The sequence below is a fragment of the Lygodium microphyllum genome, chromosome 7, assembly GCF_053477565.2.
Source record: "Lygodium microphyllum isolate KBCC chromosome 7, Lygodium_microphyllum_v1.1.10, whole genome shotgun sequence".
Taxonomy (NCBI): domain Eukaryota; kingdom Viridiplantae; phylum Streptophyta; class Polypodiopsida; order Schizaeales; family Lygodiaceae; genus Lygodium; species Lygodium microphyllum.
The window spans coordinates 103,128,512-103,140,497 of NC_141141.1; the positions used below are offsets into that span (position 1 = coordinate 103,128,512).

General features: G+C 42.0%; 1 pseudogene; it reads left to right on the top strand.

Moving 5' to 3' along the window:
- Positions 1–2,444: 2,444 nt before the first annotated feature.
- LOC148033782 (endoplasmic reticulum oxidoreductin-2 pseudogene) lies at positions 2,445–4,750 on the top strand (annotated as a pseudogene).
- The last annotated feature ends 7,236 nt before the right edge of the window (positions 4,751–11,986 follow it).

Sequence of the window (11,986 nt, forward strand, 5' to 3'; positions counted from 1 at the left end):
AGAGAGACACAAATGGGAACTCCAACAGTCACAATGTGTGACCGGGCCTTCCTTTATTCAAACTATCACTAAAAGAATAAAGAATAAAGTGGTGGTGACGGGCGCCCACTACCTGCAGTGTGCAATAGCGGGTACTGTCAGTGTAGCAATACACGGGCGGCTAGGCAGAGGTGCCTTTACCCCCAACACTCCCCTCTCTATCCCACGGTCATGTGTGGAGAGATGAGGATAAAGGTAGGGACATTGCAACTACACATTTTAAATATTAACACAAAATCAAATGGTCATGTATTAAAGAGGTCATGTTGAAAATGGGTTTGATAACTAATTTGCTGATTTTCTTTTAATGCTAGGGCAACAGGGTCAAGTATTTGTGTCCTTCAATGGATTAGTCCTAGGAGCATTTGAGGTGTAGTGGGGAGTAAGACAAGAATGTCATCTCAGGCCTATTCTTTTTACCATTGCCATTCACCCCTTTTTTTGTATGATGGAGCAGATGGCACCTCAAGGCACTCTAGAAGGTATTCAATATAGAGGAAAGCAACTCATTGGGCAAGGTTACCTGGATGATCTCCTCATGTCATTAAAAGTTGAACAAAGACAAGTTGATATGGCTACAGAACTACTTGAAGTCCATAGTTCTATTGTAGGGTTCTCAATAAATATAAGCAAATAATCTCTTATTAGCTTGATTCAAGATGACTTGGATTCCCTTCTTTGGCCTGATAAGAGAGTGGGCAAATGTAGTATTTTTAGATATCTTGGGTTTCCAATAGTAGTAGATGTTGGAGAAAAGGCAAGGAAAAATGGGTCATGGAAAAGATTAAGAAGAAAGTCAACACTTGGAAACAAACTTGCTAGCCATTTCATGTCAAACTCGAGGTGTTGAGAGTGTTTATTTTCCCTATGCTTTCCTTTTACCTTCCATTGATTTCTTAGGACCGGGCTAACTAAAGGGAGTGGGACTCCTTAATCGGTCAATTCATTTGGGGGAAGAAGGGTTCAAATAGCTACTTGGCTCCAATCTCCATGTAGGTGGTCAAAACTTCTATAGGTCAAGGTGGAATATATTTATTGGATCCAAATTTCACTGCTTATGCCCTATAAGCTATGCTACTTGCCAAATGTTGGCAGCAATCTACCCCTTAGAGTGAGCTACTGATGGAGATCTTGATGAGGAGCAATCAAGAGATCCACAAGAAATGGAGACTTGCAGGGAATGACCTCTTAATATCACAAGCAATATGTCCTTAAAAGCTCTGTGTCTCACCGCAGATCTTTTAGCCTCTTGGAGGAGCATGTTGGACAAAGCTAAGTGGACCAGCTTAGGTGTGAGGCCCAATGCTCAAGCAAATGTTTTTTGACTATGGTCCTTTAGTCCGCAGCCCTTGGCCCTACAATTAGGGAGGCATAGAATTCACTTGGTAAAACTCGAACTTTCTCCACTGGATGTTTAGCTTGACCAAGGGCAATGGAAATTTTGGAATCAAATCAAACAGGAATTGAACCTCCCAAATTGTATCGAACCTGGATGGTTATTCATCTTGTAAGTTGTGTGGCCTAAGCTCCCAATCGATAGTCACAGAAGCAGGTGCCCCCAACTTGTGGATTGGGTAAGGTAAAATCAATGAGATGCTTAATACAAGGAAGACAAAGAAACTTCTGTCTGATCAAGACTCTAGCCAACTCTATAGATAGATGAAGTGGGAAATTGACTCCCTACATGAGGCCATAGCTCATTGTTTGGAGCACAACTGGAATCTTAAACTACCCCTATATGACCGAGTTTTTCTCTAGAGAGTCATGTTATGGGCGGTCTTAATGGGCCAGAAGCTTAAGAAAAGAGGAATCACTAATGGGTTATGGAATTGTGGCTTGGAAGAGTCGTTGGAACAATTGTTCTGGAGCGGGTGTCTGGCAAAAGATCTTTGCTTGCGGGTCATCAATCAGTGGAAAATCGGAGGAGACATCAATACAAAGATGTTTAACTGTATCTTTGGTTTTTCAGGGGTTTAAGTGGCTTAGAGGAGATCACTTTTCACTCACTAAGAGTTGTAACCCTTAAAGCTATCTAGCATACTAAAGTAGAAGTAGTTTAAACTGGTGCTTAAATAGTGCCTACTTGGCATGAAATTTTATCCCAAGTGAGATGGTTTTGGCAAGTTGCAAATAAATTGGGCAAAGTTAAGGAAAATCAACTTGCTTGCAGCCTTGAAATGCTAAGCAGCTAGCTTTTGTATCTGATCTCATTTTAAATTAGTACATATTGTTGCATCTAAGACGGAGAAATGTGAGCAAATGGTCGAAGAAATGTTTGAAGCAAAATATTATAAGGAAATTCTTGATACAAAGCATTAGGGGGCTTTACATCACAATAAGAAAGGTTAGGAGAATGGAAGCCAAAGCCATGACCATGTTTTGTGAGTAGATATGAACACATAATTCAGAAACGTTGATAAAGGACGGACTTCTGCGTAGAAGTTCAAAGTTGTACGATGTATCATCCAGACCTGGTCTTCCATTTTGGAGGAGGAGAAGAAGAAGAAGAAGAAGAAGAAGAAGAAGATCCTGAACTGCTGATGATGATGATCATCGAAGGAGAAAGGAGGGAGCGGCCGACCTTCGCCGTCTCCTCGATTGGACTCGCTTTAAGTCTTGTCCTCACTCGCCTCTTTCCTCTTTTCCTCCATCTGCGTTGCGCCGTTTCCTCCTCCTTCTCCTTCTTCTCTTTCATCAATGTCGAACTCCCAGCCAGGGCCGCAGAGGCCAGTATTCCTATGCATTCCCCTCATCTTAGCTTCTATCGGGTTGCTCATAACCCCATCCAAAGGTTACCTTGGTCCTTCCCCATTCCTTCCTCCTCCTCCTCCTCCTCCACCTTCCCCTTCCTTATCCTGTTCTTGCGTTGAAGATTCACAGATGCTGGACATGTCACAGGTTGTACAGGATTGCTGTTGCAGCTATGGCACCGTCAATGCTCTAAACAAAGACGTCCTGTTTCCCATCCTTCAGGATCTTGTAAGGACTCCTTTCTTCAGATACTTCAAGGTTAGGCTTTGGTGCGATTGCCCCTTCTGGCCAGACGATGGCATGTGCATGCTTCGGGATTGCAGTGTCTGTGAGTGTCCGGACGACGAATTTCCCGAGGTTTTCAAGGACGAAGCTATACAGGCTATCCATCCTCTTCTCCCCTCTGATAGTTTGCAATGCCAGGAAGGCAAGCCTCAGGCAGCTGTTGATAGAACATTGGACAGAACCTTAGATCATAGAGTATTCAGAGGATGGGTGCACAAGGACAATAAATGGACATCGGATAATGAGACAAACGATCAGCATGACATTACTTATGTCAATCTTCTGCTGAATCCCGAGAGATACACTGGTTACACCGGGATGTCTGCTCGACGCATTTGGAATGCTATCTATGATGATAATGCATCGGAAAACCAAGCCAGCAAGGATGGTGCAGAAGGTCGGATTCTGTACAAACTTATATCAGGTCTTCACTCATCCATATCTATTCATATAGCTCAAGATTATTTACTGGATGAAGCTACGAGTGTTTGGGGCCCGAATCCAGGACTTTTATATGAGCGTGTGTTGAAACATCCAGAGAGGGTGAGAAATTTGTATTTCTGTTACCTCTTTGTTTTGAGGGCAGTGACCAAGGCTGGAGATTTTCTCCTTCAAGCTGACTACAGCACAGGAAATGATCTAGAAGATGACAGCACTCTTGTCCTTATGACTCAATTGGTCAACAATGAGAGGCTTCGGGAAGCTTGTCCAAAGCCTTTTGATGAAGCTGAGCTATGGAGAGGCATAGATGGGGAGCACCTTTTGCTTCAAGTGCAAGGGAACTTTCGGAATATAAGCATGCTCATGGATTGTGTAGGCTGTGAAAAGTGCAGGCTATGGGGGAAACTGCAGGTGTTGGGACTTGCGACAGCTTTAGAAATCCTCTTTGCAGATGATCCAGCTTCCAACAATCATCCCCTTTTGCAAAGAAATGATGTGATTGCTCTCATTAACCTTTTGAACAGGCTCTCAGAGTCCCTGCATTTCTTGCAGAAGCTCACCTCTGCAAGTGAGGAACTTCCACTTCTTCAGTCAATCTCTCGTGGGCATGCTGCAGATATTTGAGGTTTGCATTATGGAAATTATAACACAGTAGGTCTACTAAAAGGCACAGGCCAGATCTTGACTGACAAGTATTCATTACCGTGATTCAATTGATACCCTTGAAGGATCAAAGCCCTTATTTTTGGGTTGCAAAAATGCCTCACCATAGTAGACTTTATGATGACATGCCAAGGTACTCAAGCATCAAATTTGTGAGTTTTGCTGAATATGAAGCTGTGAGTAATATTTAACACTCTGAACATGTTTGTGCATTGATCTTATGCTTATTGTGATTGATTTATTGGTAGGCTTACAGCAATGTATTAAATCCATAAATGGTACAGAAAATCAGCATTAAAAGTGTCATCCCGATAACTCACGAGTGTGCAGTAGTTTGTGTTCTGCTTAGAACACATCTTGATGGCTGCAAATATCTGGAATTTTTGTGAGAGCTTCGACATCTTAATCTTATGAATCTCATGTATCTTGTTATAGCACTATGCAGTTAGCATTGTTATGATGTTCAGAGCCATCTACCAAAGGTATTGTTTATGAATGCACAATCATAACGTGGTCACTGCTGATGAAACATTGTCAATCAAGTGCGTGCTTTGAAGACTTGGGCAAGGTACTGGTCTCACAAGGAGCTTTTGAACAGTTCCTACTTAGGAAAACTCCTGGACTGTAGGAAATTCTCTAGTATTTCCTAGGTATCTACATACGTGTTCCCTACATATAACTAGGGAATTACATTTTGCACATCTCATAGTAGGGAATTGTAGGTATGCATTGATGAATTCCCTACATATAACTAGGGAATTCCATTCTCTACATCCCATACTAAGGAATTACAAATAGCCATACCAAAAGATACTTTGTGGAAAATGGTTACTGAACAAATTAGGCTTAGACTAATAGTCACTCAATCTCATGCTAGTTACAAATTCTCAAAAATAATACATGTTAATTTGCATATAGATTGATGATTGGTTAAAAACTAGTTTACAATATTTTATTATTTACATGATTAATGTTGTTGCATGAGTAATTATACATGCAAATGGTTAACTAGCAAGCATGCCAAAATGTATATCCATAGCTTAAAAATGAACCAAGACATGGTAGCATGGTTGCTATCATGAAAACAGAACTTGAAGTCTCATTTGTACATTGAAAATATTAGATCTAAGTAAGGGTAGAAATAATATCAACAATCTCAGGTCATGAAGTGACCACATAACTAACAATAATGGGTTTTCTAACAATCAACTTGCCACTTTGTAGTGAATTAAAAAGAATTTTAATTATTACACATTTTTTTGTTTTTCCATGTAGTCGTCCAAGATTTTGTGGCATCTTATAAAATGAATGTCAATTTGTTAGAATGCATATGTTTTCAAGTAGCTTTATTAAACCATGGTTGTCGCAACATAACTTATGTCCATAATTTACATTGTGTTTTGTTGACTCCATGCATAATTACAATTGAGAGATTTCATGACTTTAGATTATATCACATTTATATTGCTAGATTATTGGAATATAAGTAATCTTGTGTTTTTAGTAGGATTTTGCACAATGACTGATAGTTACACATTAAAGTTAATATTTTAAGTTAAAACTATATATAGTAAAGTTTTGAGCCCTCAAACTAACTAATCTAGCTAGGAGATGCACCTCACCCATTTATAAGAGATACAAGTCATCTTTCACATGGACCCCAAGCCTTAGGGTTGTAGGTAGCTAGCTCTCAAAAGAAATCAAGAATCCAACTCTATAAGTAATCCAAGATAATGATCCCAAGTGCAATGGACCCCTTTTATAAGACAAGACTCCATAAGCTAGCCCTAACAGCATGACCCAATTTCCTAGGAAGTCTCCAAGTGTAAAATCTATAGAGTATACATCATTATGGCTAAGAGAGCCATTCAATATCAACCCTCATCGCCAATGTTCTTTGAGGATGCAACCTCATATGTCTTAATACTACTATGTGTACCATATCATTATAAAGTCCCTCAAGTAACACAAACCATGTGATAGCGTTGAGAATAACAAATGATGCTTGGCCATAGAGGCCAACTGTATGCCCATAGAGGTTGAATCTATGCCTTGAAGAGGCTAGAAGATAGACAATTGATGTATGCTCTAGGAAGAGATGTTCAGAATTCCATATGCACAGTGATAATAGTGGTACTATCCAAAAGCTATATAAGCATGTACTTGACACTCATTTCAATGCAATTGTACATTCAGTTTGAGTCACTCAAGATTGTGTTTATGAGTCCAAGCTAATCTATCTTGGAACCTAATTTACTTGAGTTACAATCTCTTCTCTCAATCATGTATCGGTTCTATGATTTGCGTCCACCATAGCCAACTAGCTCTAGATCCGTGTTTCCTGACATGGTATCAGAGCCATGGCAAGCTAGTTCTAGGGTCATTAGTTAGCCGTATTCTAATGTAAATGGATAGCAGGAGTTGAACCTACCTCAAGGCCCTCTGCCATATCCATATCATAGTCCATTCCCAACCCATGGATGCGAGACAATAAGAAGAGACGCAATAGGAACTTGAGAAAAGGCTGCCCCGAGACAGCCCTCAGAAAGTTTATTTTGTGTTTATCCATGGCGCTTGGTGTGCTGGTACAAGGAGGTTGACCTCCTATGCATGAGCAACCACTATAACACCCCCATCGATCTCGCAGTCTTAGGCATTCACCCTACGGATCCCAACATGGTTTCCTCCTTTGACGAATATAGCCCTTGATTTCCCTCATTCTCTCCTCTCGAACGAGGGGAAGGATCCTCCCGTGGTAATCCTCATTGGCCATATATTGGGCGGCATCTCCATAAGCCTTGCAACTGATCGATTTCCAGGAAAATTAGTTGCCCTTGTGTATGTTGTCACTGGAATAGCACAGGCGCACAGAGAGAGAGAAGGGAGTATGGGTCGGAGCTTCCTTCGAAGGGTTTGTGCCTACACTTACCTTTCATCAGGCTCTTCTCATGGCATTTCTGTGGAACATTATGCCGCCTTATCTACGAACAGGATCATTACACGAAACGCATTGACTTCCAGTTCGTCATCTTCAGCACTCAAGCTGCTGCCTTCGATTGAAAAACACACAGCCAAGTGGATGTAGAAACTAGACAGAAAGTCATTGATGGAATATATACGTGAAGTACCCCCCATACCTGTGGAAGGACAGGTTGTGGCATGCATAGGGGGCCCAGATCCAGCTCTTGGTCATCCGGTGGAGTTTATTTGTCTTGATTTTAATGAACCAAATGTTTGCAAGTATTGTGGACTTTGGTATGAGTAAGCACACCATCATTAACTGTAAAAGTGATTTGCAAGTTCAGTCCTCACTGACAATAGCTTCAATAAATAGATCAGAAGCTTAAATTTTTGCTCTCTTATATGTTTATTGCCAAGTTCAAGTATATGGCTTGCAATCCATGTAGAAGAAGCAGTTGCTTATCTAGCAAGCTTATCAACTTGCTCAATGTATGATGAGATTATGGGATTTTGCATCTTAGTTGTAGAGCCTTCTTTTGTACCATACATGTATTTTAACAAGAATGCACCCAGTGAGGGGGGGGGGGGGCGCAGTCAATCAAAGTAACCATTTGACCACCTTGTGGTAGCTGAATAAGGCACAAAGGGGGGAGGGGTGTTGAAATATTTGTACTAGTGGTTCCTTCATTATAAGAAAATGTAATATGGACTAGACTTTAGAGTGGGGAGTGATAAATATGTTGAGTTGGATCAATAAGGATATGAGATAGCAAGTCAAACTAGACCCAATACAATGTATCCAATGTACTCATGTCCCTATTTAAAGAGGCAAGCTTTATGCGATGAGATGTGTGTGATTTTTCTTTACTCTCTCCAACCTATGGCCTACTTTGTTTATGATCCTCCAGGAATCTCTTCTTCTTTCATAGACCTTAGAGACATAATTTCTCATGTTTTCATCCTTTGACTGCTTGATGTTCATAAGTCAAACAATGAGGCTATCACCATAGTCAAATTTAGTCAGAAGAACAAGTCCTTAAGTAGTAAGAAAGAGGCCTTCTCAGTAGCATCAATATCGATAAACCATGTTTGCCTCTTTTCTCCTAAGCAAAGTCCAAAAGCCTGCACTTGCTTGTTGTCACCAAGAAGATTATTGGCCTCATATACGTGCTCAAACTATTTGATAAACCTATAAGGATCATCATCGGCACAATACTTGTATAGCTATTTTGCAACTAAGGAACATTTTGCATTGTCTCTAGCACTTGAAATGTTTTCCATCCCAATTAGGATGGTTTGTGCAATATGGATCCCTACTTTTATCATATTAGAGTGGTTGAATAGGCTTCATTGCATAAGGTCTAAGAGGGAATCTTGTGATGAGATTGTTACTCTTGCATTCAACAACATTGTGTAAATACTTTCGATTTCCACTTGCATGATCACAAGCTCATGTCTAGTGTTCGTTATCAAGATCTAGTAATAGCTAGTTGAGAGTGTTTGTCCCTTGATCTTGCAATTGTTAAAGTTTCCTTTCCATGGCCTCAGGAGTCATGGTGGAGACATCAAACTTTGTAGCTTATTGGAAGTTGTTGATTGAGACCTGGAAATCATCCAAGGCATCGCTTAAGCCCTTAGTTTTCTCCATTATGATCGTGTCATCATTTGGTTTCTCTTACCTCTAGGTAGACTAATTGGATAAACTGGCCACTTAGGTCATGGATGGGGGTGTTTTCAATGTCTATAGATATACTAGGATTGGGGTCTATTAGATTTTAGGTGTTGTAAGGTCATGTTCATTGTGTAAGCACATGTGCTTATGCCATGAACTTAAGTCCTAGGTATTTATTGGTTGATTATCTTGCTTCTTGTCTTTTGAGTCTCTTGCCCCTATCTTTTCTTGTCCTTAAGATCATTAAATCTTGAGCGAGAAAAGTTTTCCTAGTTATAGTTTGGCTTGAGCTTGCAATTACCCTTTTCGTTCCACTATGCATATGTGCAAGTGTGACTATGTGTTGATGCTGGAATGGAGCGAGATTGAGTGGGGGAATATTAGTGTGCACATGTATCCTAGGTTACATGCATGAGAGATGCACTAATGTGCACATTTAGTAGTGATTAGTGTTCCTAAGTGCGGTGCTTGACACATAGGTTTTGCTAGCAAGAAGAGATAGCAGTGATACAAGGTACAACATGCTAATGCATTGCAAACAATAAATGATACGTTATGTGTACACTAGTCGCTTTTGCTACCTAAGGATGTCCATGATTCGATTAACCTGCACTAGATCATGCCGTTATCCTATGAAAAATTTGCGACTTTAGTTTGCTGCCACTATATTAATTTGAGGAGGGGGCTTGTCCCTTCTATCTTATCTATTAAGGTCTATATTTAAATTGATTAAAGTGTATTCACACTAAACTGACTCATCAAACAGGTTTGGCATAAAGCATTGTTCACATTCAAAACTCATAAATTTTTTTTAAATTAAAAGGGTAATGTTTACCGCAGCACAGAGGAACGGAAAATGGAGTAAAAGTGCGGGAAAAGTGGAAGAAGGAGACAACCAAGAAGGCACATGACAATGGAAGGAAAAGGCATCCTGGATGGAGGTTAGACCCTGAAAATTTGAATGATTTGAATGACGGTGTCATCTCGAGAAAAGAAAAGAGTAAAATCGCGCCATTAAATATGAAGGCACTCCTGAATCCTTGTAAAAAGAGTGCCGGGCTCACTCTTGTGCAAATTGTATGCATTAGTGGGAACGGGATAAGTTAGAACGGTGGAAAATAGGAAAAGAGGGCCTAGGCTAATGGTGGCTGGCCATGTAAAAAGTAGGGGATGATTGCCCAAAGAGTAGGGCATGTATATAAAGTTCAAAAGTGAATGAGAAGTTCATTCTTGGGTGTGGCTAAAGCTTCTTCTTCTTTTTCTCTTGTTTCTTACCTTCATGCTTGTGCTTGAGTGAGGGATTGAGGGAGTGTGAGGGAGTGAGTGTGTGAGAGTGAGGGATCATGGAGAAGAAGCTCCCCATCTTCTCTCTTCATCTTCCCTTCTCTTCTTCTCTTGTCTCGCGCGGCTATGGAGGATGGAGCTTGACAGAGGGGGCTTGAGGTTGCTTGAACTTGCCACAAGGATCATGGAGCTACCGGAGTGCAAGAGAGAGGAGGGAACACGATCGAGCGTCAAGGTAAGCTCACTACAGTAGGCATTGCATGTTGGCTATGTGAGAGGTAGCCATGGCCACTCGGCTTGAAACACTTGATCAATAAGCGGTCCGTAGGTCTCGGGGTAGAGCTCTGTAGCTCCCCTACATTTTGGTTCCGTTGCTAGGACAAACGAAATCGAGCCTTGAGCGCCACGCTTATTGAATTGAGCATGGCAGTAGGGTTGGCAGCCTGAACCGGTGCTCGAGATAGTTAGGAGATTTAGGAGGTTTTAATCCTTGGAGCAAGTAAGTATTTTGATTTTCTGTTGAATGTTAGAGTAGGACCATCCATCTCTATCTCTGTGGGAGCTTTCGCTCGATCGCCAAGACTCTCGGACCGCTTATTCTTTCAAGCGTTTCAAGCGAGCTCTAATGGCTATCTCTCACCTAGCCGACGCGCCGTCGATTCTACGAATGTAGTGAGCTTACCTTGATGCTCAAACGAGTACCCTCCTCTCCCGCGCACTCCGGTAGCTCCACGATCCTAGATGCTAGTGCAAGCATCCTCAAGCCTCCTCCATCTCCAAGCTCCATCCTCCATAGCCACGCGCGCAAGAGAAGAGAAGGGAAGAGAAGAGAAGAAGAGGGGAGGAGATGGTGAAGAGCTTCACCCTCTTGATCCCTCACCCTCACACACACTCACTCTCTCACACTCTCACACTCCCTCTCTCAAGTGCACACACACAAGCAAGAAGGAGAGAAGAAGAGAACTCCTTTTGCCACACACCAAAGAATGAGCTTCTCATTCATTTTTTCAACTTTATATACAAAACCCTAAATCCCTTTTGGGCGGTCATCCCCTTTTCCTCTTTTACATGGCCGGCCGTAGCCTAGGCCCTCTTTCCCATTTCCCACCATTCTAATTTACCCTATTCCCACTAATGCATACACTTTGCACAGGAGCGAGCCTGGCACTCTTTTACACAGATTTGGGGGCGCTCCCATATTTTAATGGTGCGCCTTTTCCCCTTTTATTGCCGTGGCCCCACACTGAAGCCTTTTGAGGGTCGTGTCCGAATATTTGAATTTTTCAGGGATTGGTTGCCAGTCAAGGCGCCTTTTTTGCTCTTGCGCCTTTTTTTCTCTTTTTCCTTCTTCCCAGTTTCCATTCCTTTGTGCTGCGGTAACGTGGTCGGAAACACGGTAACATTATCCCCTCCTAGCCAAGTGCCAGTCCCATGGCACTGCGGTGGGACAAGGGGCATGTTAGGTCGGCTGGTCGGTGGAACAGGTAGGTGGGTGGTTAGGATGACCCGGAGCGAGTCCAGCGTAGGGTAAGCTCCATGGAGACATTCGGCATCCATCACGCTGTTGTAGCCGGTTGTCTTGTGAGTCAGAGAAGCGCTGGAAGCAATGCAATGATGGTGTGGGGGAATTTATTCTGGTAAACACCCCTTGAACTCGGTTTGGCTTGAACCCCATGGCTGTGATTGAAGATATGTGCCTTGGATTTGAAAGTCCTCGGGCCGGTGGAATCAATAAGCTATCCATGGATCTTGAGGGTAGGGCATGGATCGTTGGACGATACGTATCCAAGATCTATGCCAATGGCGGACTTTGAGCTGGTTCGATCATAGTGGCCATCAGCACCAGGCGGGTGGCTGGAGGCCGGTGCGCTTTGGGTCTTTAAGGGGTGC